Source organism: Tamandua tetradactyla, chromosome 8, assembly GCF_023851605.1.
Source record: "Tamandua tetradactyla isolate mTamTet1 chromosome 8, mTamTet1.pri, whole genome shotgun sequence".
Taxonomy (NCBI): domain Eukaryota; kingdom Metazoa; phylum Chordata; class Mammalia; order Pilosa; family Myrmecophagidae; genus Tamandua; species Tamandua tetradactyla.
Genome location: NC_135334.1, coordinates 7,393,755 through 7,419,532, shown reverse-complemented (window position 1 = coordinate 7,419,532; position 25,778 = coordinate 7,393,755). Strand labels below are relative to the sequence as shown.

Sequence of the window (25,778 nt, the reverse complement as noted above, 5' to 3'; positions counted from 1 at the left end):
TGAGATTTAATCAAGAATGGTTCTTAAACTGGATTAGCTGGAGGTGTGTCTCCATACATTTGGGTGGGTCCTGATAAGTTTCTGGAGTCCTATAAAAGAGGAAACATTTTGGAGAATGAGAGATTCAGAGAGAGCAGAGCAGAACGACATAGTCACGAGGAGCAGAGTCCCCCAGCCAGCCACCTTTGGAGATGAAGAAGAAAAATGCCTCCTGGGGAGCTTCATGAAACAAGAAGCCAGGAGAAGAAGCTAGCAGATGATGCCGTGTTTGCCATGTACCCTTCCAGATCAGAGAGGAACCCTGACCGTGTTTGCCATGTACCCTTCCAGCCGAGAGAGAAACTGTGACTGTGTCCACCATGTGCCTTCTCACTTGAGAGAGAAACCCTGAACTTCATCGGCCTTCTTGAACCAAGGTAACTTTCCCTGGATGGATACCTTTGATTGGACATTTCTATAGACTTGTTTTAATTGGGAGATTTTCTCGGCCTTAGAACTGTAAACTAGCAACTTAGTAAATTTCCCTTTTTAAAAGCCATTCTGTTTTTGGTATGTTGCATTCTGGCAGCTAGCAAACTAGAACAGCTTTATACGAGAGTGCCTATTTTCTCACAACTGAATATTACTAACCTTTATCTTTGTCAATCTGACAGAAGGATTACCTCTTTACCCTTACTTTAGAATTAACAAGGTAAAACAGTTAAACACAATTTCACATCTTCAGTAGGCATTTGCATCCATTATTTTTATTAATATACATTATGTTCATATTTTATATGTTTAAGGTTTTTGAGAACACTTCATAAGTTAATCACAGAAATATTTGTCTGACATGTAATATGTTAAGATATTTTAAGCTTGCCATTAAAGTTATAAACCTGGAAGTCAGTGGTCTTACATTTTCTGATTTAAAGACTTACTATAAAGCAATAGTAACAAGAGTGCACTACTCGAGCACAGATTAAACAAATCAATGAAACAGAAAGTTACAGACAAGGAAAACATAAATATGTTAAAACTTGATTTATGTCAGAGGTATCAATACAATTCCAAAAAGAATAATACTATCAATAAATAAGATTGGCACAATGTTTTAAAGTATGTAAAATATGAACAAAATCTGAATTTTCTCTTAATTCACAGAAATTCATTCAAGGTTGTACAGGAAATCAAGGACACACTCACCAGCCATTTTCCCAGCCCTCTCCTATCCCCCTGTTGAGTGTCTGTACATAGGTGTTTGCTAAGTTTCCCCTCTTGCTTGTACATGCTCAGGTGTTTATGTTTCCACTACCGCTTGTTCACAGGCAGATATTCAATATCCTTCTATTTCACAAGAGACTTCAGGCAGCCAGGAGAGATAGAAGATGTTAAATCCCAACCAGTCCCAGATGCTTGCCAGGGCACAAAGGTTGCCCAACACTAGACCCCCTTACCCTGAGGTATATAAAACCTTGGCACTCAGACAGTATAGATGTCCTTCTACTCCAAAACAAAGAAAGGTATGCAGAGCTGCTGAGCAGCTGGCCTCCCCAGAGGCCAGTCACAAATGGTCCCTCATCTCTGATTTAAAAAGAGGCATGTGGAGCTGCCATCCACCAACCCTCACCCCAGGGAAATGGCCAAGATAGGATCTTCTCCCCCAGCTCTTTGGACGCTTTGTGTCATAAAAGCAACAAACTTGTCATTTGCCAAGAGACTCTGTTGCACCTGAACTTGTGTTCCCATGATGTACCTTATAGCAACTTGGTCCACAGAGGTGGAAATTCAATAAATCTTCTAAATATAAATACAGGAGAATACATTAAGGTCAAGAAAGATTCCTTAAAGAGAAAACAAAAAGCACTACCCATAAAACAAAAATAATAAATTCAACCCCACCAAAATTAAAAACAAAGATCTTCTATCCAGTATATATAAAGGGCTCCATAAATAAAATAAAATAACAGAAAAGAAAAGAAAAGATAATCTGAAAACCCAAGTTTTAAGATGAACAAAAATTCTGAAAATGGACTTCACAAGAGGATACCATGTCCAATAATTATAGTTTGCTCAATGTCATTATTTATAAGTGACATTTAATTTAATCAGGTAGAAGCTTAAAAGAGAAGAGGTCAAAAGAGATCAGACCCAGATGTTTGGAGATGCAAAAAGTACACACCCTGGGGAAAGCCACTGGAACCCAGAAGCCAGTAGAGAAGCAAGCAGATGTTGTCATGTGCCTTGCCATGTGACAGAGAAATTCAAATGAAAGCTAGATGCCTTTCCTTTGAGGAACTGTAAATCTGTAACTAAATAAATACCCTTACTAAAAGCTGACCCACATACGAGTTCTTTTTTCTTTTTTTTTATTTCTTTTTCTGGAGTGATATAGATATTCTAAAAATGATCATGGTGAAGAATACACAACTATGTGACGATACTGTGAGCCACTGATTGTATAATGTGGTTGGACTATATGTCTGGCTATTTCTCAATAAAAATATATTTTTTTAAAATGCTGATCCATCTCTGGTGTGCTGCATTCCAGCAGCTTTAGCAAACCAAAACAGATTGTGGTGACAGAGGAGTGGGATGCTGTTGTATTTGCAAATACCAAAGATGTTGGAGAAACTTATTAAATTGGTTAAGGGGAGGATTCTGGAAGAGTTGTGAGGAGCTTGACAGAGAAAGCCTAGATTACTTCAAAAAGACTGTGGAAATGTGGACTCTGAAGATACTTCCTTTGAAGTCTTAAAGGAATGTGTTTTTGCAAATTGGAAGGAAGGTGACTCTTATTTTAGGTGGCAGAGAATTCTGTAAAATTGACTCCTGGTGTTGGATCGAGGAGGAATATGAATGTGATGATCTGGGATACTTGGCTGAGGAAATTTCCAAGCTAAATATGAAGGATGCAGCCTGCTCTCTACTTGCAGCTTATAGTAATATACAGCAAGATCAGGATACGCAGAGGACTGAACTTTCGGATGTTAAGAAACTAGATATTTATGGTCTGGAAAATTCTGGGCTTCCAGAAAGCGAAACCCCAGAAAATAGTGCCCCACATGAGGATTTAACCAAACATGGAACCAGTCAGTAAGTACAAGACAACCAAGGATTAGAGATGGAGTTATCCAGAAAGGATTTATGTTAAGTCTTATTGTCTGATAGCTTCAATCCCTATATGCTGCACATAAAGTCAAAAAGTTTTATGTGAGACTTGTATAAATGGAACCATTGCTGGTCTGAACTGGAAGGGATAGAAAATATACAGATAGAAGGAAGAATAACCTCGGAGGTAGAACCATGGAAGCTAAGGTCTAAAGCCAAGAAACCTAGGCTGGGAGAGGGGATCCACCCATGAAAGTGGAGGGAGTGAGTTTGCCCTGGAGGGAGACAGTGGTCCTTCCGCTCCAATATTCAGGAAGAAGTCAGGTGCCCCAGGCCTCAAAGTGGATGGAGCACATTCCCCAGGGACTGGGAGGAGGCTGGCTGTCACCCCAGTGTTCTGAAGGGGTTGAGTGGGTGCCCTGGAGATGGAAGAGAATCTGAGTGCCACCTAGACGCTTGATAAGTGTGAGGCCTAAAAAAAGGTGATCTCCCCAAAGTTCCCCAGTGTTGCAACCCTCATCCCAGTGTTTGAAGACAAGGCTGCTGCACAGGTCCTTGGAAAGGGTGGGACTATGAATTCTGAAAGCCCTGAAGACGGATGACTCTCAGAATTTAAAATCTAATGCAGTTTGTCCTGCAGGTTTTCGGAATTGTTTAGGTCCAATGACCTCTGCTTTCCTTCCAATTTCTCCCTATAGCAGTGGGGATCATTTATCACATGACTGTTCCATTTTTGTATATGGGAAGCAGGCAACTTGCTCTAAAGTTCACAGTTTCATAGCAGGATGAGAACTTTGCCTTAAGTCAGACCATGCCTATAGCTGACTCTGATGAGAGTGTGTATTATTATTATTATTATTATTATTATCATTATCATCATCATCATCATCATCATCGGCAGGCACTGGGAAACAAACCCGGGTCTCCAGCATAGCAGGCAAGAGTTCTGCAAGTGAGCCACCGTTGCACCACCCTGTGTATTATTCTTGAAATGGCACTGCATTTGTATTGTTAATGAAATGGTTTAAGGTCTTTGTGATATTGTGATGAAATTAATGTATTTTCTTTATGGAAAGATTTAGTGCATTGTATGCAGGACAGGTGAACATTATTAGGGGAAAATATGTCTGTTATTGTTTTCTATTTAGAGATTAAGTATGGTTTAAGGTGATGTGTATAGTTGTGAGGCTGACAAAGGCTGTAATAGTTATGTTCAGGTATCAGCTTGGCCAGGTGATGGTGCCCAGCTGTTTTACTGCTGTAGATTTTATCATGTATGGCTGATTAAATATGCGGTCAGCTAAGGGGAGTACCTTCTGCAATGAGTGCAATGTAATTCAATTAGCTGAGACTTAAAAGAGAGAGGTTAGAATAGAGCTCAGCACCTCAGACCCAGATATTTGGAGATGCAGAAAGGACATCTCCTGGGGGAAGCTGATGGGACCCAGAAGTCAGGAGAGAAGCACAGCAGATGTCACCATGTGCCTTAGTCATGTGACAAGAGAAACTCAGATGAAAGCTAGCTGCCTTTCCTTTCCTTATTAATTAAATAAATCCCCATAATTAAAAGTCAATCCATCTCCAGTATGCTGCATTCCAGCAGCTTTAGAAAACTAAAACACTAGTTAACCCAGGTACCAAACCACCCAAAACACTTCTAAAGCTCCTACTTAAAACAACCAGAAAAGCAGGATGAACCGAAACTGGGTCACTAGTGAAAACACTAAAGGTCAACCATTCGGAAGAGACATGAAAGGCTGTGATACTTGAGAGAACAAAGTATATAGTACACTCCAAATTCACCCAAACTGTTGGTCTGTGAGCATTTCCAAACTGCAGCAAGGAGTCCTACACTCTAAACAGAAAGAAACATTTATGCTGGGTAGAAGAAATGTAAACAGAAAGTAGCAGTTATGTTGGACAGAAGAAAGGAGGTCATATTTCAATAATGGCCACAGAGGAAGAAACTATACAGAAACAAACAAAAATATATACATACACTTTAACTTGAAATAATTTACCATCTCTAGCCACTCACATATATAAGAGAAGTCTAAGAAATCCAACTGTGCTGGATTGAATCTGTTATTCACCCCTTGAAAAGCCTTTGTTTTTTATCCATTCTTGTGGGTACAGACTTACTGTGGGTGGGACCTTTTGCTTAGTTGTTCAAATGGAAATGAGACCCAACCCATTCAAGGTGGGTATTAATCCCCTTGCTGAAGTCCTGTATGAGAGGATATAAGCGAGAGACATTTTGGAAAGAGAGAGAAAATGTCCCAGGAGAAGCCAGAAGTACCCACAAGAGATGAGAGAGTCATTTTGAGACCAGAATCCAGGGGAGAAAGACCAGTAAATATCACCATGTGTCTTTCTATGTGACAGAGGAAAACTGGATACCAGGAGCCTTTCCTCAGAGTTGGTATCTCCCTCTTGATGCCTTAATTTGGACATTTTCATGGTCTTAAACTGGAAATTCACAACCTAATAAATTCCCTTTGTAAAAGCCAATCCATTTCTGGTATATTTTCAGCGTTAGCAAACTGAACCACCAACCAAAACAGCATAACCAGGAAAAAAGTCACTCACTAGAAACAGACCCCCAAATAACAAAAATAATGGAACAATAAAAATAATGTAATATAAAAGGCACTACTGTAACTATACTCAACATACTCAGGGCTGGAAAACAAACATAAAGAAGAAATGAAAACAATACAAAAGAATTAAGTGGGACTACTACTGATTAAAAATGCAGTATATGTAATGAAAACAACCTAATACATTAATAGCATAATAGGCATATTTGAAGAAAAGATCAGCGAATTTGAAGAAAGAGAAAGAGAAAGCATCCAAAATTAAATAAAAAATAGAAAAAAGTCTCAGTGATGTGTGGGACAATATCAAGTCATCTAATTTATGTGTAACTGAAGGCCCCCCAAAAAAGGAAAAGAAAATGATGGGATGGCAGAAGCAACAGAAAAAAAATACTTGAAGAAATAAGAGTTGAAAACTTTCAAAACCATATTAAAATTAAAAACATATTGATGCAGAAATCTCAACAAATCCAAAGTGAGATAAACACTCAGAAAATCAGACCAAGGTATATCATATTCAAATGACTAAAACCCCTGAAAAGAGAAAGTCTTAAAATCAGTCAGAAAAAAAGCAATAGATACATATTATAATTAGAGGAACAAATATGAGAAGGCAGAAGATGTGGAGTGAGTACTTTCATGTGCTTTCTAAAATAAATTATCCACAGAGTGGGCCAAGGTGGCTCAGCAGGCAGAGTTCTCGTCTGCCATGCCAGAGACCCAGGTTCATTTCCCAGTGCCTGCCCATGTGTTCTAGTTTGCCAGCTGCCAGAATGCAACACACCAGAGATGGACTGGCTTTCAATAAAAGGGGATTTATTTAGTTAATATATAGTTCTTCAGAGGAAAGGCACCCTAACTTTCAACTGAGGTTCTTTCTTACGTGGGAAGGCACAGGGTGATCTCTGCTGGCCTTCTCTCCAGGCCTCTGGGTTCCAACAACTTTCCCCGAGGTGATTCCTTTCTGCATCTCCAAAGGCCTGGGCTGAGCTGTGACTGCTGAGATGAGGTATGCTGAGCTGCTTGGGCTGTGCTATGTTGAACTCTCTCATTTAAGTACCAGTCAATTAAATCAAACATCACAGCAAGAGAACTAAGCACCTTCAACTAGCCAAGTTGACACCTGAACCTAACTACCACACCATGCAAAAAAAAACAAACTGTCCACAAAGAAAACTTTGAAAGAAAGCAGAAAATACAACTTCTAGAAATAAAAAACACTGTCAATAGAAATTCAAAATATACTTGAGAGATACAACAGCAGATTTGAAGATGCAGAAGCAAGAATCAGCACAGTAAAAAGACAGGTCAACCAAATTCAGAGAGACAAAAGAACAAATGGAGAAAAAAAAGGAAAAATTTGAGCAGGGTCTCAGGGAATTAGTTGACAACACAAAGCACACAAACATATACATCATGGGTATCCCAAAAGGAAAAGAGATAGGAAAAAAAACAGGAAGAATATTCAAAATATAATAGCTGAAAATTTCCCAACCCTTAGAAATGTCATAAATATGCAAATCCAAGAAGCATATACCAAACAGAATAAATCCAAATAACCCACTCTGAGACACATGTAATCAGACTGTCAAATGCTAAAAACGAGAAAATTCTGAAAGCAGCGAGAAAAGCAATTCACCATATAAAAAGGAAGCCAAATAAGACTAAGCGCTGATTTCTCATCAGATATCATGGAAGTGAGAAGGCATTGTTACAAAATATTTAAGATACTCTAAGAGAAAAATTGCCAACCAAGAATTCTCTATCCAGCAAAGCTGCCCTTCAAAACTGAGGGAGTTTAAAATATTCACAGATAAACAGAATCTGAGAGAATTCAATAATAAGAGACCAGCCCTACAGAAACTATTAAAGGAAATGCTGCTGTCTGAAAAGAAGAGACAGGAGACAGAAGTTTGGACGAGGGTATAGAATTGAACAGTATCAGTAAAGGTAAATTAAAAAGATAAAAAGACAGAGAAAAAAACAGATCTGACAAACAAAAACAAAAAGATAAGATGGTTGAATTAACAACTGCCTTTACAGTAATAACTTAGAATGTTAATGGATTACACTCCCTAATCAAAAGATACAGATTGGCAGAACGGATCAAAATATATGATCCATCTATATTCTGTTTACAAGAGACTCATCTTAGACCCAAATATACAAATAGGTTGAAAATGAAAGGATGGAAAAAGGTACTCTATGTAAGTAGACCCAAAAATAAAGCTACGGTAACTATATTAATATCAGACAAAATAGACTTTAAATGCAAAAATGTTAGAAGAAATAAAGGACACTATATATTAATAAAGGGAACAATTCACCAAGAAGAAATAGCAATCACAAATATCTATGCTTCTTATCAAGGAACCCCAAAGTACAACACTTGCAAACACTGTTTTGCAAACACTGGCAAAACTGAAGGGAATAACAGATGACTCTACCATAAGAGTGGGAGATTTCAACATGCCACTCTCTGCAACAGACAGAACATATAAAGAGAGGATCAACAAATATCAGAGTCCAAATAATATGAACTAGACCTAATACAGAGCATCGGCTCCCAAAAGAGGAGTATATATTTTCTTCTCGAGTGCTCAAGGAACATTCTCCAAATTAGACCATCTTGGAGAATAGACCATATGCTGGAGCACAAAACAGGTCTTAATAAATTTGAAATTATGCAAAGAATTTTCTCTGACTATAGTGGAATGAAGCTAGAAATCAAGAGCAAATGGAGAACTGAAAAATAAACAAATACATGGAAGTTAAACAATACACTCTTAGACAATCAATGAGTCAAAAAAGAAATTGCAAGAGAAATGAGTATCTTGAAACAAATGAAAATGAGAATACAACTTCTCAAAACTTACGGGATGCAGTAAAGGCAATGCTAAGAGGGAAATTTATAGCCTTAAACACCTACATTAGAAGAGGGGGCTCCAGGATGGGACTGAGGCTTGGTCCACTCCGTGCTGAGTGGAGCACTAGCCAGATGCCAAGCAGTCTTTTATCCAGCAAACATACACCAATCAACCAGAATCAAAATCATGAAGCTGAATCCCCAGCTGATGTATGTGCTTTGTGTAGGATATGCCATTGTTGCTACCACCACAATCAAATGTTTATAATCTTTCTGTAAAATGTGTAGAGTGTGTTACTTGGAGACTGACAAGTACCATTCAATCCGTTACGTCAAAATTCACGAAATTAGACCACTCATAAATTAATGGTCAGATAAAAGCTTCAATATAGTGTACGCAAATTAGTTCCAGGGCTTTTCAAAAATGAAAAAAAGAGAAGGGATTTTTATACAGTTCATCCTTTAGATGATACTGCCAATGGCTCTAATGCAGATAGAAAATTATTACTGATGAGATAATAAGTTTATCCATTTAATTATTTGACTAGAACAGATTAGATTAGAAAGTAAACAAAGACACAGAGAAATCTAAGGAAGAGCTGAATGATAACAGATACCTATGATGCCCTGCAGCAATGATTGTGATACCCAAGGAAGTTTCTCAGAAGTAAAATAGACACACCTAATACTTTTCAGATTGATGTCATGTATGAAAAGGAACCTTAAAAGGATCATTATACACTGATGGATTTGCTTATATTTATACCTGGAGAAGGGATGCACCATGTCCTTTGAAATACAGAGTTTAACCTACTTGTAAAAGAAACAGGATCAGTCATCAGAAAGATGGACTGATGACTGCTGGAGAACTGGAAAGTGACTCTGGTAGTAACAAGGACAACATACCAGCAGGAGGCCTCACCTCCACCTCCTCATGGGTGCCAAGACTCAGCACCCCAATTAAGTCTCCCCAAACACAGTTACCCCACACATCTCTAGTATGATGAAAAGAATCAGCAACAGCCCCACTGGAAACCATCAATCTTCCTTCACCAATAGACCCCAGAAATTATCAGTCAATGGGTCTTCAGTAACTTCATCTAATTGAAATTTAAGACCATTAAGGAAAACAATTTTAAACTCCTGATTATATAGATATCTTCATACCATCACAGGTTTACAAATGCTAATACATTTGAGTATTGTCCAATTTGCTTTGTTCTGCAGTGACATTAAATTTGGCTATAAAAGATGGACTAGATTTGATATTTATATTGGCATTAAATGAAAAAGACAGTTCTTAAAAAGAGTTGATTTCTGGGGAGAGGAAAGTAAGATTTTATGTGTGTGTGTTAAGAAAGATGAATGGTTTCTGTAACCACTGTTTGCACTGGAAATATGGATATGAGCATTGGGCCATAGTTTGTTAATCCAACTAATGCTTATCTTACATTCTCCTTGATTGTTCTTAATATACTATTTCATGAACCTATAAAAATCAAGTGCTTTTCATATTGAAATTTCAAAGAAAAGAATATGCATAGAATAATGTATTCTATGTAGCCATGTCACCGTGAATAACAATTTCTGGCATATTCAGCCATTTTGATTCATATGTTTCCTTTTCTTACTCCTCTGTTGCTGCACAAAGCTGATCAAAGTAAAGTAAACTTCAGTTTTACTTCAGTTTGTGCAAAAGTGGGTACTACTGTTTATTTTATTGACTTGTTGAAAAGATTCTCTTTTATAGAATGAGATGGCAGTATGCTTGTTCTATAATACCATACTGGTGTACAACATAACAAGAAATAGTACTGTATAATTTATTTATAAATCTTATAAAGAAATTATTGTTCCATTCACTCAGAAATGGTTGTTAAAATTCTCCCAACTGGTTTGACCTTTGTATATACTCTATGTTTGAGGCTTGCTTATCAGCATAGAATATTTTTAATGTGAATATCTAATTCTAAATTCTGTTCCAATGGAAGCAATTGGCAAGTCCATACAATACCAACTCTTCTCCAGTAGAGCATGTTGACTCTTAAATTTTACTGTTGTAGTAGAGAAAAATGTAACTGTGTAATAAAAAGAAGGACGAAAGAACTAAACCCAATGACTTAACTGAAAAACTGCAGAAACTAGAGACCGACCAAACAACTAATCCTGAAACAAGCAGAAGAAAAAGAATAACAAAGATTACAGCAGAAATTAATGAACTGGAGAGAAAAAAAGAATAATACCAAAAGTTTGTTCTTTGAGAAGATCAATAAAATTGACAAACCCTTAGTTAGACTGACAAAGACAAAAAGAGTCAGAAATGAGAGGGGGGTATTACTACAGAGCCCAACAAAATAAAAAACTGCATGCTAGCAAACTAGACAATGTAGATGAAATGGAAGACTTCCTAAAAACACACAAACAAACTACACTAACTCAAGAAGAAATAAAAGACCTCAACAAACTAAAAGAGCCTGAATCAGTCATCAAAAACCTATCAACAAAGAAAGGTCCAGGACCAGATGGCTTCAAAATCAAATTCTAGGACTTCCTGGAAGATGGCGGCTTAGTAAGACGCGCGGATCTTAGTTTCTTCTCCAGGACACCTACTAGGGGAGTAGAAACGATACAGAAAGCGCCCAAAGCCACAACAGAGATAAAAAAGACAGCGTACCCCATCCTGGAACGGCTGGCTGGCTGAGAGAAGCAGCTCGGGTGAGATCGCCGAGGCGCGCGGGCCTTACCGGGTGGGGTGGCAAGCGGCCGGAGTTACTCCCTTCCCCCTTCCCGGGCCGGCTGGGAGAATTGGAGAGGTGGTCCCCTGAAACCGCCGCGGCTGGCGCCCACACCACGCGCAGCACCCGGACCAACTGAGAGAATTGGATCGGAAACCTCCAGGCCGCGGAGAACGGTGACGGGTGGGGGAGGACCCTTCCAAACCCGTGACTCCCGGGGAACGTGCACTCTCCCGGGCGGGCTGCTGCCGCTGGCGCCCTCCCGCCACGCTTGTTGCCCAGGGCCGACTAGGAAATTCGGACGGGCTCTTTCCCTGGCTGCGGCGACCAGCAACCCTCCCTGTGTTCGGACCCCGACCGGCTCAAGCCGCTTCGGCTAGCGAACCCCCAGGACGGCGAGAGTTTTCCAAAGTTTAAGGTCCCACAGCACCTTTTACTGGTGGGACCCGCAGACAAACGTGTGCCACGAGCGCCACCTACTGGGCAGGATAAGAAAAACAGAACCCAGAGATTTCACAGAAAAATATTACAACCTTGCTGGGTCCAACACCAAGAGAAATCTGAATAAATGCCCAGACGCCAGCAGCAGAAGATAACTGTCCACGCTCAAAAGATTGAGAATATGGCTCAGTCAAAGGAACAAACCAATAGCTCAAATGAGACACAAGAGCTGAGACAACTAATGCTGAATATACGAACAGAAATGGAAAACCTCTTCAAAAATGAAATCGATAAATTGAGGGAGGACATGAAGAGGACATGGGCTGAACATAAAGAAGAAATAGAAAAACTGAAAAAACAAATCGCAGAACTTATGGAAGTGAAGGATAAAGTAGCAAACATAGAAAAAATAATGGATACCTACAATGATAGATTTAAAGAGACAGAAGATAGAATTAGTGATTTGGAGGATGGAACATCTGAATTCCAAAAAGAAACAGAAACTATAGGGAAAAGAATGGAAAAATTTGAACAGGGTATCAGGGAACTCAAGGACAATATGAACCGCACAAATATACGTGTTGTGGGTGTCCCAGAAGGAGAAGAGAAGGGAAAAGGAGGAGAAAAACTAATGGAAGAAATTATCACTGAAAATTTCCCAACTCTTATGAAAGACCTAAAATTACAGATCCAAGAAGTGCAGCGCACCCCAAAGAGATTAGACCCAAATAGGCGTTCTCCAAGACACTTACTAGTTAGAATGTCAGAGGTCAAAAAGAAAGAGAAGATCTTGAAAGCAGCAAGAGAAAAACAATCCATTACATACAAGGGAAACCCAATAAGACTTTGTGTAGATTTCTCAGCAGAAACCATGGAAGCTAAAAGACAGTGGGATGATATATTTAAATTACTAAAAGAGAAAACCTGCCAACCAAGACTCCTATATCCAGCAAAATTATCCTTCAAAAATGAGGGAGAAATTAAAACATTCTCAGACAAAAAGTCACTGAAAGAATTTGTGACCAAGAGACCAGCTCTGCAAGAAATACTAAAGGGAGCACTAGAGTCAGAACCGAAAAGACAGAAGAGAGAGATATGGAAAAGAGTGTAGAAAGAAGGAAAATCAGATATGATATATATAATACAAAAGGCAAAATGTTAGAGGAAAATATTATCCAAACAGTAATAACACTAAATGTCAATGGACTGAATTCCCCAATCAAAAGACATAGATTGGCAGAATGGATTAAAAAACAGGATCCTTCTATATGCTGTCTACAGGAAACACATCTTAGACCCAAAGATAAACATAGGTTGAAAGTGAAAGGTTGGGAAAAGATATTTCATGCAAATAACAACCAGAAAAGAGCAGGAGTGGCTATACTAATATCCAACAAATTAGACTTCAAATGTAAAACAGTTAAAAGAGACAAAGAAGGACACTATATACTAATAAAAGGAACAATTAAACAAGAAGACATAACAATCATAAATATTTACGCACCGAATCAGAATGCCCCAAAATACGTGAGGAATATACTGCAAACACGGAAAAGAGAAATAGACTCATATACCATAATAGGTGGAGACTTCAACTCACCACTCTCATCAATGGACAGAACATCTAGAAAGAGGATCAACAAAGAAATAGAGAATCTGAATAATACTATAAATGAACTAGACTTAATAGACATTTATAGGACATTACATCCCACAACAGTAGGATACACCTTTTTCTCAAGTGCTCATGGATCATTCTCAAAGATAGACCGTATGCTGGGTCACAAAGCAAGTCTTAACAAATTTAAAAAGATTGAAATCTTACACAACACTTTCTCGGACCATAAAGGAATGATGTTGGAAATCAATAATAGGCAGAGTGCCAGAAAATTCACAAATACGTGGAGACTCAACAACACAGTTCTAAACAACGACTGGGTCAAAGAAGAAATTGCAAGAGAAATTAGCAAATACCTCGAGGCGAATGAAAATGAAAACACAACATATCAAAACTTATGGGACGCAGTAAAGGCAGTGCTAAGAGGGAAATTTATTGCTCTAAATGCTTATATCAGAAAAGAAGAAAAGGCAAAAATTCAGGAATTAACTATCCATTTGGAAGAACTGGAGAAAGAACAGCAAGCTAACCCCAAAGCAAGCAAAAGGAAAGAAATAACAAAGATTAGAGCACAAATAAATGAAATTGAAAACATGAAAACAATAGAGAAAATCAATAAGGCCAGAAGTTGGTTCTATGAGAAAATCAATAAGATTGATGGGCCCTTAGCAAGATTGACAAAAAGAAGAAGAGAGAGGATGCAAATAAATAAGATCAGAAATGGAAGAGGAGACATAACTACTGACCTCACAGAAATAAAGGAGGTAATAACAGGATACTATGAACAAGTTTACGCTAAGAAATACAACAATTTAGAGGAAATGGACGGGTTCCTGGAAAGACATGAACAACCAACTTTGACTCAAGAAGACATAGATGACCTCAACAAACCAATCACAAGTAAAGAAATTGATGCAGTCATTCAAAAGCTTCCTAAAAAAAAAGTCCAGGACCAGACGGCTTCACATGTGAATTCTACCAAACGTTCCAGAAAGAATTAGTACCAATTCTCTTCAAACTCTTCAAAAAAATCGAAGGGAGGGAAAACTACCTAATTCATTCTATGAAGCCAACATCACCCTCATACCAAAACCAGGCAAAGATATTACAAAAAAAGAAAACTACAGACCAATCTCTCTAATGAATACAGATGCAAAAATCCTCAATAAAATTCTAGCAAATCGTATCCAACAGCACATTAAAAGAATTATACGTCATGACCAAGTAGGATTCATCCCAGGTATGCAAGGATGGTTCAACATAAGAAAATCAATTAATGTAATACACCATATCAACAAATCAAAGCAGAAAAATCACATGATCATCTCAATTGATGCAGAGAAGGCATTCGACAAGATTCAACATCCTTTCCTGTTGAAAACACTTCAAAAGATAGGAATACAAGGGAACTTCCTTAAAATGATAGAGGGAATATATGAAAAATCCACAGCTAATATCATCCTCAATGGGGAAAAATTGAAAACTTTCCCCCTAAGATCAGGAACAAGACAAGGATGTCCACTATCACCACTATTATTCAACATTGTGTTGGAGGTTCTAGCCAGAGCAATTAGACAAGAAAAAGAAATACAAGGCATCAAAATTGGAAAGGAAGAAGTAAAACTATCACTGTTTGCAGACGATATGATACTATACGTCGAAAACCCGGAAAAATCCACAACAAAACTACTAGAGCTAATAAATGAGTACAGCAAAGTAGCAGGTTACAAGATCAACATTCAAAAATCTGTAGCATTTCTATACACTAGTAATGAACAAGCTGAGGGGGAAATCAAGAAACGAATCCCATTTATAATTGCAACTAAAAGAATAAAATACCTAGGAATAAATTTAACTAAAGAGACAAAAAACCTATATAAAGAAAACTACAAAAAACTGCTAAAAGAAATCACAGAAGACCTAAATAGATGGAAGGGCATACCGTGTTCATGGATTGGAAGACTAAATATAGTTAAGATGTCAATCCTACCTAAATTGATTTACAGATTCAATGCAATACCAATCAAAATCCCAACAACTTATTTTTCAGAAATAGAAAAACCAATAAGCAAATTTATCTGGAAGGGCAGGGTGCCCCGAATTGCTAAAAACATCTTGAGGAAAAAAAACGAAGCTGGAGGTCTCGCTTTGCCTGACTTTAAGGCATATTATGAAGCCACAGTGGTCAAAACAGCATGGTATTGGCATAAAGATAGATATATCGACCAATGGAATCGAATAGAGTGCTCAGATATAGACCCTCTCATCTATGGACATTTGATCTTTGATAAGGCAGTCAAGCCAACTCACCTGGGACAGAGCAGTCTCTTCAATAAATGGTGCCTAGAGAACTGGATATCCATATGCAAAAGAATGAAAGAAGACCCATCTCTCACACCCTATACAAAAGTTAACTCAAAATGGATCAAAGATCTAAACATTAGGTCTAAGACCATAAAACAGTTAGAGGAAAATGTAGGGAGATATCGTATGAATCTTACAATTGGAGGCGGTTTTATGGACCTTAAACCTAAAGCAAGAGCACTCAAGAAGGAAATAAATAAATGGGAACTCCTCAAAATTAAACACTTTTGTGCATCAAAGAACTTCATCAAGAAAGTAGAAAGACAGCCTTCACAATGGGAGACAATATTCGGAAATGATATATCAGATAAAGGTCTAGTATCCAGAATTTATAAAGAGATTGTTCATCTCAACAACAAAAAGACAGCCAACCCAATTACAAAATGGGAAAAAGACTTGAACAGACACCTCTCAGAAGAGGAAATACGGATGGCCAAGAGGCACATGAAGAGATGCTCAATGTCCCTGGCCATTAGAGAAATGCAAATCAAAACCACAATGAGATATCATCTCACACCCACCAGAATGGCCATTATCAACAAAACAGAAAATGACAAGTGCTGGAGAGGATGCGGAGAAAGAGGCACACTTATCCACTGTTGGTGGGAATGTCAAATGGTGCAACCACTGTGGAAGGCAGTTTGGCGGTTCCTCAAAAAGCTGAATATAGAATTGCCATACGACCCAGCAATACCATTGCTAGGTATCTACTCAAAGGACTTAAGGGCAAAGACACAAACGGACATTTGCACACCAATGTTTATAGCAGCATTATTTACAATTGCAAAGAGATGGAAACAGCCAAAATCTCCATCAACAGAAGAGTGGCTAAACAAACTGTGGTATATACATACGATGGAATATTATGCAGCTTTAAGACAAGATAAACTTATGAACCATGTAATAACATGGATGGACCTAGAGAATATTATGCTGAGTGAATCCAGCCAAAAACTAAAGGACAAATACTGTATGGTCCCACTGATGTGAACGGTCATTCGAGAATAAACTTGAAATATGTCATTGGTAACAGAGTTCAGCAGGAGTTAGAAACAGGGTAAGACAATGGGTAATTGAAGCTGAAGGGATACAGACTGTGCAACAGGACTAGATACAAAAACTCAAAAATGGACAGCACAATAATACCTAATTGTAAAGTAATCATGTTAAAACACTGAATGAAGCTGCATCTGAGCTATAGGTTTTTGTTTTGTTTTGTTTTGTTTTGTTTTGATTTTACTATTATTACTTTTATTTTTTTCTCTATATTAACATTCTATATCTTTTTTGGTTATGTTGCTAGTTCTTCTAAACCAATGCAAATGTACTAAGAAATGATGATCATGCATCTATGTGATGATGTTAAGAATTAATGATTGCATGTGTAGAATGGTATGATCTCTAAATGTTGGGTTAATTTCTTTTTTTCCGTTAATTAAAAAAAAAAAAAAAAGAGAAGGGATAATTGGAGATGAAGGGATACAGACTGTACAACGGGACTGGATATAAAAACTCAGAAATGGACAGCACAATACTACCCAATTGTAATGCAATTATGTTAAAACACTGAATGAAGCTGCATGTGAGGTATAGGTTTTTTGTTTTTGTTTTTTTTCTTTCTATTATTGTTTTAATTCTTATTCTGTTGTCTTTTTATTTCTTTTTCTAAATCGATGCAAATGTACTAAGAAATGATGAATATGCAACTATGTGATGTTATTAAGAATTACTGATTGTACATGTAGATTGGAATGATTTCTAATTGTTTTGTTAATTCTTTTTTTAATTAATAAAAAAAAAAATCAAATTCTAACAAGCTTTCCAAGAAGAATTAATACCATTCTTGCTCAAACTATTCCAAAAAATTGAAGAAGAGGGAACACTACCTAACTCACTCTATGAAGCCAACATTACTCTAAGACCAAAGCCAGATACATATACTACAAGAAATGAAAACTTCAAATCGATCTCTCTAATGAATATAGATGCAAAAATCCTCAACAAAGTACTTGCAAATCGAATTCAACAGCATATTACAGGAATTACACACCATTGGCAATTGGTTTTTATCCCAGGCATGCAAGAGTAATTCCACACAAGAAAATCATTAAGGTAATAAACCACATTAAAAAATCAAAAGGGAAAAACCCTAAGGTCACCTTGATACAGAAAAGGCATTTGACAAAATTCAGTATCCTTTCAGGATAAAACCACCTCCAAAAGTGGGAATCAAAGTAAACATTCTCAACATATTAAAAGGGTATATATGAAAAATCCACAGCTAACTTCATAGTCAATGGTGAGAGACTGAGAGCTTTCCCTCTAAAATTAGGAACAAGACAAGGATGCCAATTGTCACCACTGTTATTCAACATGTAGTAGAAGTTCTACCTAGAGCAATAAGACAAGAAAAAGAAACAAAAGGCATCCAAATTGGGAAGGATGAAGTAAAATTATAACTATTCACAGATGACATGATCCTGTATTTTAAAAATCCTGGGGTCTGGGATTTTTAGACGTTGGGAATATGGTCTGCCCAACAAAGTGGCAGGATACAAGACCAACACATAAAAATCAATGGGATTTCTATACACTAGTAATAAGCTATCTGAGGAAGTAAACAAGAAAAAACTTTCACTTACAATAGCAACTAAAAGAATCAAATACCGAGGAATAAACTTAACTAAGGATGTAAAAGACTTGTACACAGAAAACGAATAACGCTGCTAAAAGAAATCAGAGAAGATCTAAATAGACGGAAGGACCTTCCATGTTCACTGATTGGAAGGCTAAATGTCATAATTCTCTTCAGTAAAGCACTAAATAAAGGAAATGTAATACAAATGAAATCTACAACTTCAAGTGGAAAGATGAACAAATCTACACAAAGGTAAGATTTATATATCCTAAATTAAGTATAAAATAACAATTTCAAATAAAATGTAAAATATTAAACAGGTATATTTTACTATTTGCAGCAACCACTAAAAATTTTTTACCGACATGATGTACAAAAGAGGTGCAAAGATGGTGACTTAGCAAGGTGTGGGATTTAGTTCATCCTCCAGAACAGCTACTAAATAACCAGGAACAGTACAGAACAGAACGTCAGTGACACACAGCGTACCCCAGGCTGGAAACAGACAGACCAGCCATGACCCCTCAGAACCGTGAGATCCCCAAGCAGCGGTGGCCAGTGCCCCTCCCCTACAGGCTGCTTCCCAGAGGGAAAAGGAAAGGGACTTTACCAGCAGCAGGGGCTGAGTGCAACTAAGCTTCAAGTGTGGAATTAATTCACAAATTCTGACTACTAAAAATAGGCCCCCAGCTCAGGTGAACCTGGTCAAAGCAGAGGCTGCTGATTTCTGCCCTGGCACCAAGGGGCCAGGGCTGACCAAAAAAGAAAACAAAAGGAAAATGTTTCTGTGGCTGTGCTTCTACAAAGTCCTGACTCCCTTTGGATACACTGGTAGGGCTTCTCAGGCTGCAAATGCCCCAGGTATAGGCAGAAACAAGTTTCTTTGAGAGCCTGTCTGGAGGCTGTGCCTTCCCCAGGGGAGGAGTGAGGCCCAACTCAGGTGGAATCCCTGCCTCAAGGAATTCAGACACCAGGGTTTGGTAATTTGAAGTCATTAAACCCAGCCTACAACCTCTCCTCTGTCTCCACCATGCCCCAGCAGGGAGAGTCAGCCAAAGTTAAAGGTATCACATCATTTCATAATGGTGGGACCTACAGGCAGATAAGCGCCACATACTGGGTAGGATAAGAAAAACAGAGTCCAGAGACTTCACAGGGAAGTCTTTCAACCTGCTGGGTCTCACCCTCAGGGAAAAATGATGCAGGTGACTCTTCCCTCCTGAAAGGAACTCAGTTTGGTTTGGGAAAAAGTCCGGCTGGGGTCTATAATACCTAAGTAGACCCTCCTAAGGGTGGGGGAAAAAGGCACCATACGGGCAGGGCAAGAAACAAGAAAACAAGAACTGAAAAATTCTCCTCTGTTAAACAAAACCTAAGCTAGTGGTCCAGAAAAAGCTGAACTGAATGTCAAAGAACAGACAGAAAACAAATTCATCCAGTAAGAAAACCCTAAGTAAAAGAAGTGAAAACAATCCCCAGAATAAATTAATTAAGGTAATTAAATGCCTAGATACCAGCAAAAAAAATAACAAATCACACTAGGAAAATTGAAGATATGGCCCAGTCAAAGGAACAAACCAACAATTCAAATGAGATACAGGAGTTGAAACAACTAATTGAGAAATGTTCAAACAGAATGGAAAACCTCACCAATAATCAAATCAATGAATGGAGAGAGGATATAAAGAAGGGAAGGAATGAACAAAAAGAAGAAATCGAAATTCTGAAAAAACAAATCACAGAACTTATGGAAATGAAAGGCACAGTAGAAGAGATGAAAAAAAAATCGAAACCTACAATGTTAGATTATGAGAGGGAGAAGAAAGGATTGGTGAACTGGAGGATGGAACATCTGAAATCCGACAAGGAAAAGAAAACATACAGAAAAAACTGGAAAAACATGAGCTGGGACTCAGGGAACTGAATGACAATATGAAGCGCACGAATGTACATGTTGTGGGTGTCCCAGAAGGAGAAGAGAAGGGAAAAGGAGGAGAAAAATTAATGGAGGAATTTATCACTGAAAATTTCCCAATTCTTCTGAAAGACTTAAAATTACAGATCCAAGAAGTGCAGTGTACCCCAAAGAGAATAGATCCAAATAGACATATTCCCAAATACTTACTAATCAGAATGCCAGAGGTCAAAGAGAAAGAGAGAATTGTGAAAGCAGCAAGAGAAAAGCAATCCATCACATACAAGGGAAGCCCAATAAGACAATGTGTAGGTTTCTCAGCAGAAACAATGGAGGCGAGAAGACATTGGTATGATATATTTAAGATTCTAAAAGAGAAAAATTGCTACCAAGAATTCTACATCCAAAAAAATTGTCCCTCATGAATGGGGGAGAAATTAAAACATTTCCAGACAAAAAAATCACTGAGAATTTGAGACCAAAAGACTGGCTCTGTAAGAAATACTAAAGGGTGCACTACAGGCAGTTACAAAAAGACAGGAGAGAGAGATGTGGAGAAGAGTGTAGAAAGGAAGACTATCAGTAAAGGTAAAAAGAAGAAAAATTAGATACGACATATAAAATTCAAAAAGGAAAATGGTAGAAGAAAGTACTACCCATACAGCAATAACACTAAAGGTTAATGGATTAAACTCCCCAATCAAAAGACAAAGACTGGCAGAATGGATTAAAAAACAGGACCCATCTATGTGCTGCCTACAGGAAACACATCTTAGACCGAAGGATAAACATAGGTTGAAAGTGAAAAGTTGGGAATATATATTTCATGCAAATAACAATCAGAAAACAGCAGGAGTAGCTATACTAATATCCAACAAATTAGACTTCAAATACAAAACAGTTAAAAGAGACAAAGAAGGACACTATATATTAATAAAAGGAACAATTCACCAAGAAGACATAACAATCATGAATATTTATACACCGAGCCAGAATGCTCCAAAACACATGAGGCAAACACTGAAAAGAGAAATAGACACATCTACTATAATAGTTGGAGACTTCAATTCTACACTGTCATCAATGCAGAGAACATGTAGAGAGAGGATCAATAAAGAAACAGAGAATTTGAATAATACAATAAATGAGCTAAACTTAACAGACATTTATAGAACATTACACCCCACAACAGCAGGATACTCCTTTTTCTCAAGTGTTCATGGATCATTCTCAAGGATAGACCATATGCTGGGTCACACAGCAAGTCTCAATAAATTTAAAAAGACTGAAATCATACAAAATACTTTCTCAGATCATAAAAGAATGAAGTTGGAAATAAATAATAGGTAGAGTGCCAGAATATTCACAAACATGTGGAGACTCAACAACACACTCTTAAACAACCAGTGGGTCAAGGAAGAAATTACCAGAGAAATCAGTAAATATCTCGAGACAAAAGAAAATGAAAATACAACATATCAAAACTTATAGGATGCAGCAAAGGCAGTGCTAAGAAGTAAATTTATTGTCCTAAATGTCTATATCAAAAAAGAAGAAAGGGCAAAAATAAGGACCTAAGTGTTCACTTGGAAGACCTAGAGAAAAAACAGTAAACCAACTGCGAAAGCAAGCAAAAGGAAAGAAATAATGAAGATTAGAGCAGAAATAAATGAAACTGAGAACATCAAAACAATTGAGAAAATCAAGGAAACCAGGAGTTAGTTCTACGAGAAAATCAATAAGACTGATGGACCCATAGCAAGATTGACAGAAAGAACAAGAGAGAGGGTGCAAATAAATAAGATCATAAATGGAAGAGGACACAAAACCACTGACCCCACAGAAATAAAGGGAGTAATGAAAGAATACTATGAACAACTTTATGCTAATAAATACGACAATGTAGATGAAATGGACCACTTTCTAGAAAGGCATTAACAACCAACTTTGAGTCGAGAAGAAATAGACGACCTCAACAAACCAACCACAAGTACAGAAATTGGATCAGTCATTAAAAAGTTCCCCCAAAAGAAAAGTCCAAGACCAGATGGCTTCACATGTGAATTGTACCAAACATTCCAGAAACAATTAGTACCAATCCTGTTCAAACTCTTCAAAAAAACTGAAGAGGAGGGAAAGCTACCTAACTCATTCTACAAAGCCAACATCATCCTCATACCAAAGCCAGGCAAAGAAATACAAAAAAAGAAAACTACAGACCAATCTCTCTAATGAATACAGATGCAAAAATCCTCAACAAAATTCTTGCAAATCAACCCCAGCAACACATTAAAAGAATTACACACCATGAGCAAGTAGAATTCATCCCAGTTACGCAAGGATGGTTCAGTATAAGAAAATCAATCAATGTAATACACCATATCAACAAATCAAAGCAGAAAAACGACATAATCACCTCAATTGATGATGTACAGAATGAGTACAGAAAAGTGGCACGTTACAAGATCAACACTCAACAATCTGTAGTGTTTCTATACACTAGTAATGAACAATCTGAGGGGGAATCAAGAAAAGAATTCCATTTACAACTGCAATCAAAGGAATAAAATATTTAGAAATAAATTTAACTAAAGAGACAAAAAAGACCTACACAAAGAAAACTACAAGAAATTGTTAAAAAGAAATCACAGAAGACCTTAATAGATGGAAGGGCATACCGTGTTCATGAATTGGAAGACTAAATACAGTCAAGATGTCAGTTCTGCCTAAATTGATTTACAGATTCAATGTAACACCAATTAAAATCCCCAAAACGTACTTTTCAGAAATAGAAAAACCAATAAACAAATTTATCTGGAAGGGCAGGGTGCCCCAAATAGCTAAAAGTATCCTGAGAAAGAAAAGTGAAATCGGAGGTCTCCCACTACCTGACTTTAAGGTGTATTATGAAGCTACAGTAATCAAAACAGCATGGCACTGGCAAAAAGATATATGTACTGACCAATAGAATAGAATAGACTGTTCAGATATAGACCCTCTTATCTATGGACAACTGATGTTTGATAAGGCAGTCAGACTCACTCACCTGGGACAGAACAGTCTCTTCAATAAATGGTGCCTACAGAACTGGATATCCATATGCAAAAGAATGAAAGAGGACCATATCTCACACCCTATACAAAAACTAACTCAAAATGGATCAAAGACCTTAACATTAGCTCTAAGATCATAAAACGGTTAGAAGAAAATATAGGGAAATATCTTATAAATCTTATACTATGACGCAATTTCCTAGACCTTACACCCAAAGCAAGAGCACTGAAGAAAGAAAGAAAGAAATGGGAACTCCTCAAAATTAAACACGTTTGCACATCAAAGAACTTAGTCAAGAAAGTAAAAAGACAGCCTACCCAATGGGAGACAATATTTGGAAATGATATATCAGATAAGGGTCTAGTATCCAGAATGTATAAAGAGATTGCTCAACTCAACAACAAAAGGACAGCCAACCCAATTATAAAATGGGAAAAAGACTTGAACAGACACCTATCAGAAGAGGAAATACAAATGGCCAAAAGGCACATGAAGAGATGCTCAACTTCCCTGGCTATTAGAGGAATGCAAATCAAAACCACAATGAGATATCATCTGACACCCCCCAGAATGGCCATTATCAATAAAACAGAAAATGACAAGTGCTGGACAGGATGTGGAGAAACAGGCACACTTATCCACTGTTGGTGGGAATGTCAAATGGTGCAACCACTGTGGAAGGCAGTTTGGTGGTTCCTCAAAAAGCTAAATATAGAATTGCCATATGACCAGGCAATACCACTGCTAGGTATCTACTCAAGGACATGAGGCAAGGACACAAATGGACATTTGCACACCAATGTTTATAGCAGCATTATTTACAATTGCAAAGAGATGGAAACAGCCAAAATGTCCATCAACAGATGAGTGGCTAAACAAACTGTGGTATATATATACAATGGAATATTATGCAGCGTTAACACAGAATAACGTTATGAAGTATGTAACAATATGGATGGACCTTGAGAACATCATGCTGAGTGAGATTAGCCAGAAACAAAAGGAGAAATACTGTATGGTCTGACTGATATGAACTGACATTAGTGAACAAACTTGGAGAATTTCACTGGTAACAGAGACCATCAGGAGATACAAATAGGTTAAGATATTGGGTAATTGGAGCTGAAGGGATACAGATTGTGCAATAGGACTGAATGTGAAAACTCAGAAATGGACAGCACAATACTACCTAACTGTAATACAATTATTTTAAAAATTAAAATAATTTAATTTTAATTATGAATGAAGCTGAATGTGAGAATGATAGAGGGAGGAGGGCTGGGGGCACAAATGGAATCAGAAAGAAAGACAGACGATAAAGACTGAGATGGTATAATCTAGGAATGCCTAGAGTGTATAATGATAGTGACTAAAGGTACAAATTTAAAAAATGTTTTTGCATGAGGAAGAACAAAGGAATGTCATTACTGCAGGGTGTTGAAAATGGACGGTAATTAATATTTTAAAATTTTAACTTATGTGATACTAAATCAAAAAATTTTTATTTGGTACAAAATTCATATTTTGACTAGTGCATTTCCTAATATAACTTATGTAGACAGCTTAATTGAACACCACAAGTACATGGAACCTTGAGTAGGACATGAGATTCTGTTGGTTTTTCCAGAGTGATGCCCCGATAAATCCCAGAGTGATTTGAACTGTGAATAAAAAAGTATTTCCAAAGTCCCCTTTGGGGAATGGTGAGAAAGGGCGAATATTCAACTTCCCCAAGTTGAATTCTTGATATTCTCACAAGCAGTATGGACAACCAAAGCCATGGGCTGAGCCCCCAATCTTGGGCTTTGTTCATATGAAACTTAACTCCACAAAGGATAGGTCAAGTCTACTTAAGATTAGGCCTAAGAGTCACCCCCAAGAGAACCTCTTTTGATGCTCAGATGTGGCCTCTCTCTCCAGCCAACACAACAAGCAAACTCACCACCCTCCCCCTGTCTACGTGGGACATGACTCCCAGGGGTGTGGACCTTCCTGGCAACGTGGGACAGAAATCCTAGAATGAGCTGAGACTCAGCATCAAGGGATTGAGAAAACCTTCTCGACCAAAAGCGGGAAGAGTGAAATGAGACAAAATAAAGTGTCAATGGCTGAGAGATTCCAAACAGAGTCGAGAGGTTATCCTGGAGGTTATTCTTGCGCATTAAATTGATATCTCCTTGTTAGTCAAGATGTAATGGAGAGGCTGGAGGGAACTGCCTGAAAATGCAGAGCTGTGTTCCAGTAGTCATGTTTCTTGAAGATGATTGTATAATGATATAGCTTTGACAATGTGACTGTGTGATTGTGAAAACCTTGTGTCTGATGCTCCTTTTATCTACCTTATCAACAGATGCATAAACCATATGGAAGAAAAATAAATAATAGGGGGAATAAATGTTAAAATAAATTTATATTGAAATGCTAGTGATCAATGAAAGGGAGGGGTATGGGGTATGGTAT

At 37.6% G+C, this 25,778-nt stretch overlaps 1 protein-coding gene and 1 pseudogene across 3 annotated transcripts in view; one reads left to right on the top strand and one right to left on the bottom strand.

Moving 5' to 3' along the window:
- Window positions 1–25,778, bottom strand: part of ARHGAP32 (Rho GTPase activating protein 32) — a 450,472-nt gene that overhangs the window by 235,506 nt on the left and 189,188 nt on the right. The gene's annotated exons all lie outside the window — the stretch shown is intronic.
- Window positions 6,960–9,661, top strand: LOC143643821 (polycomb complex protein BMI-1 pseudogene; annotated as a pseudogene).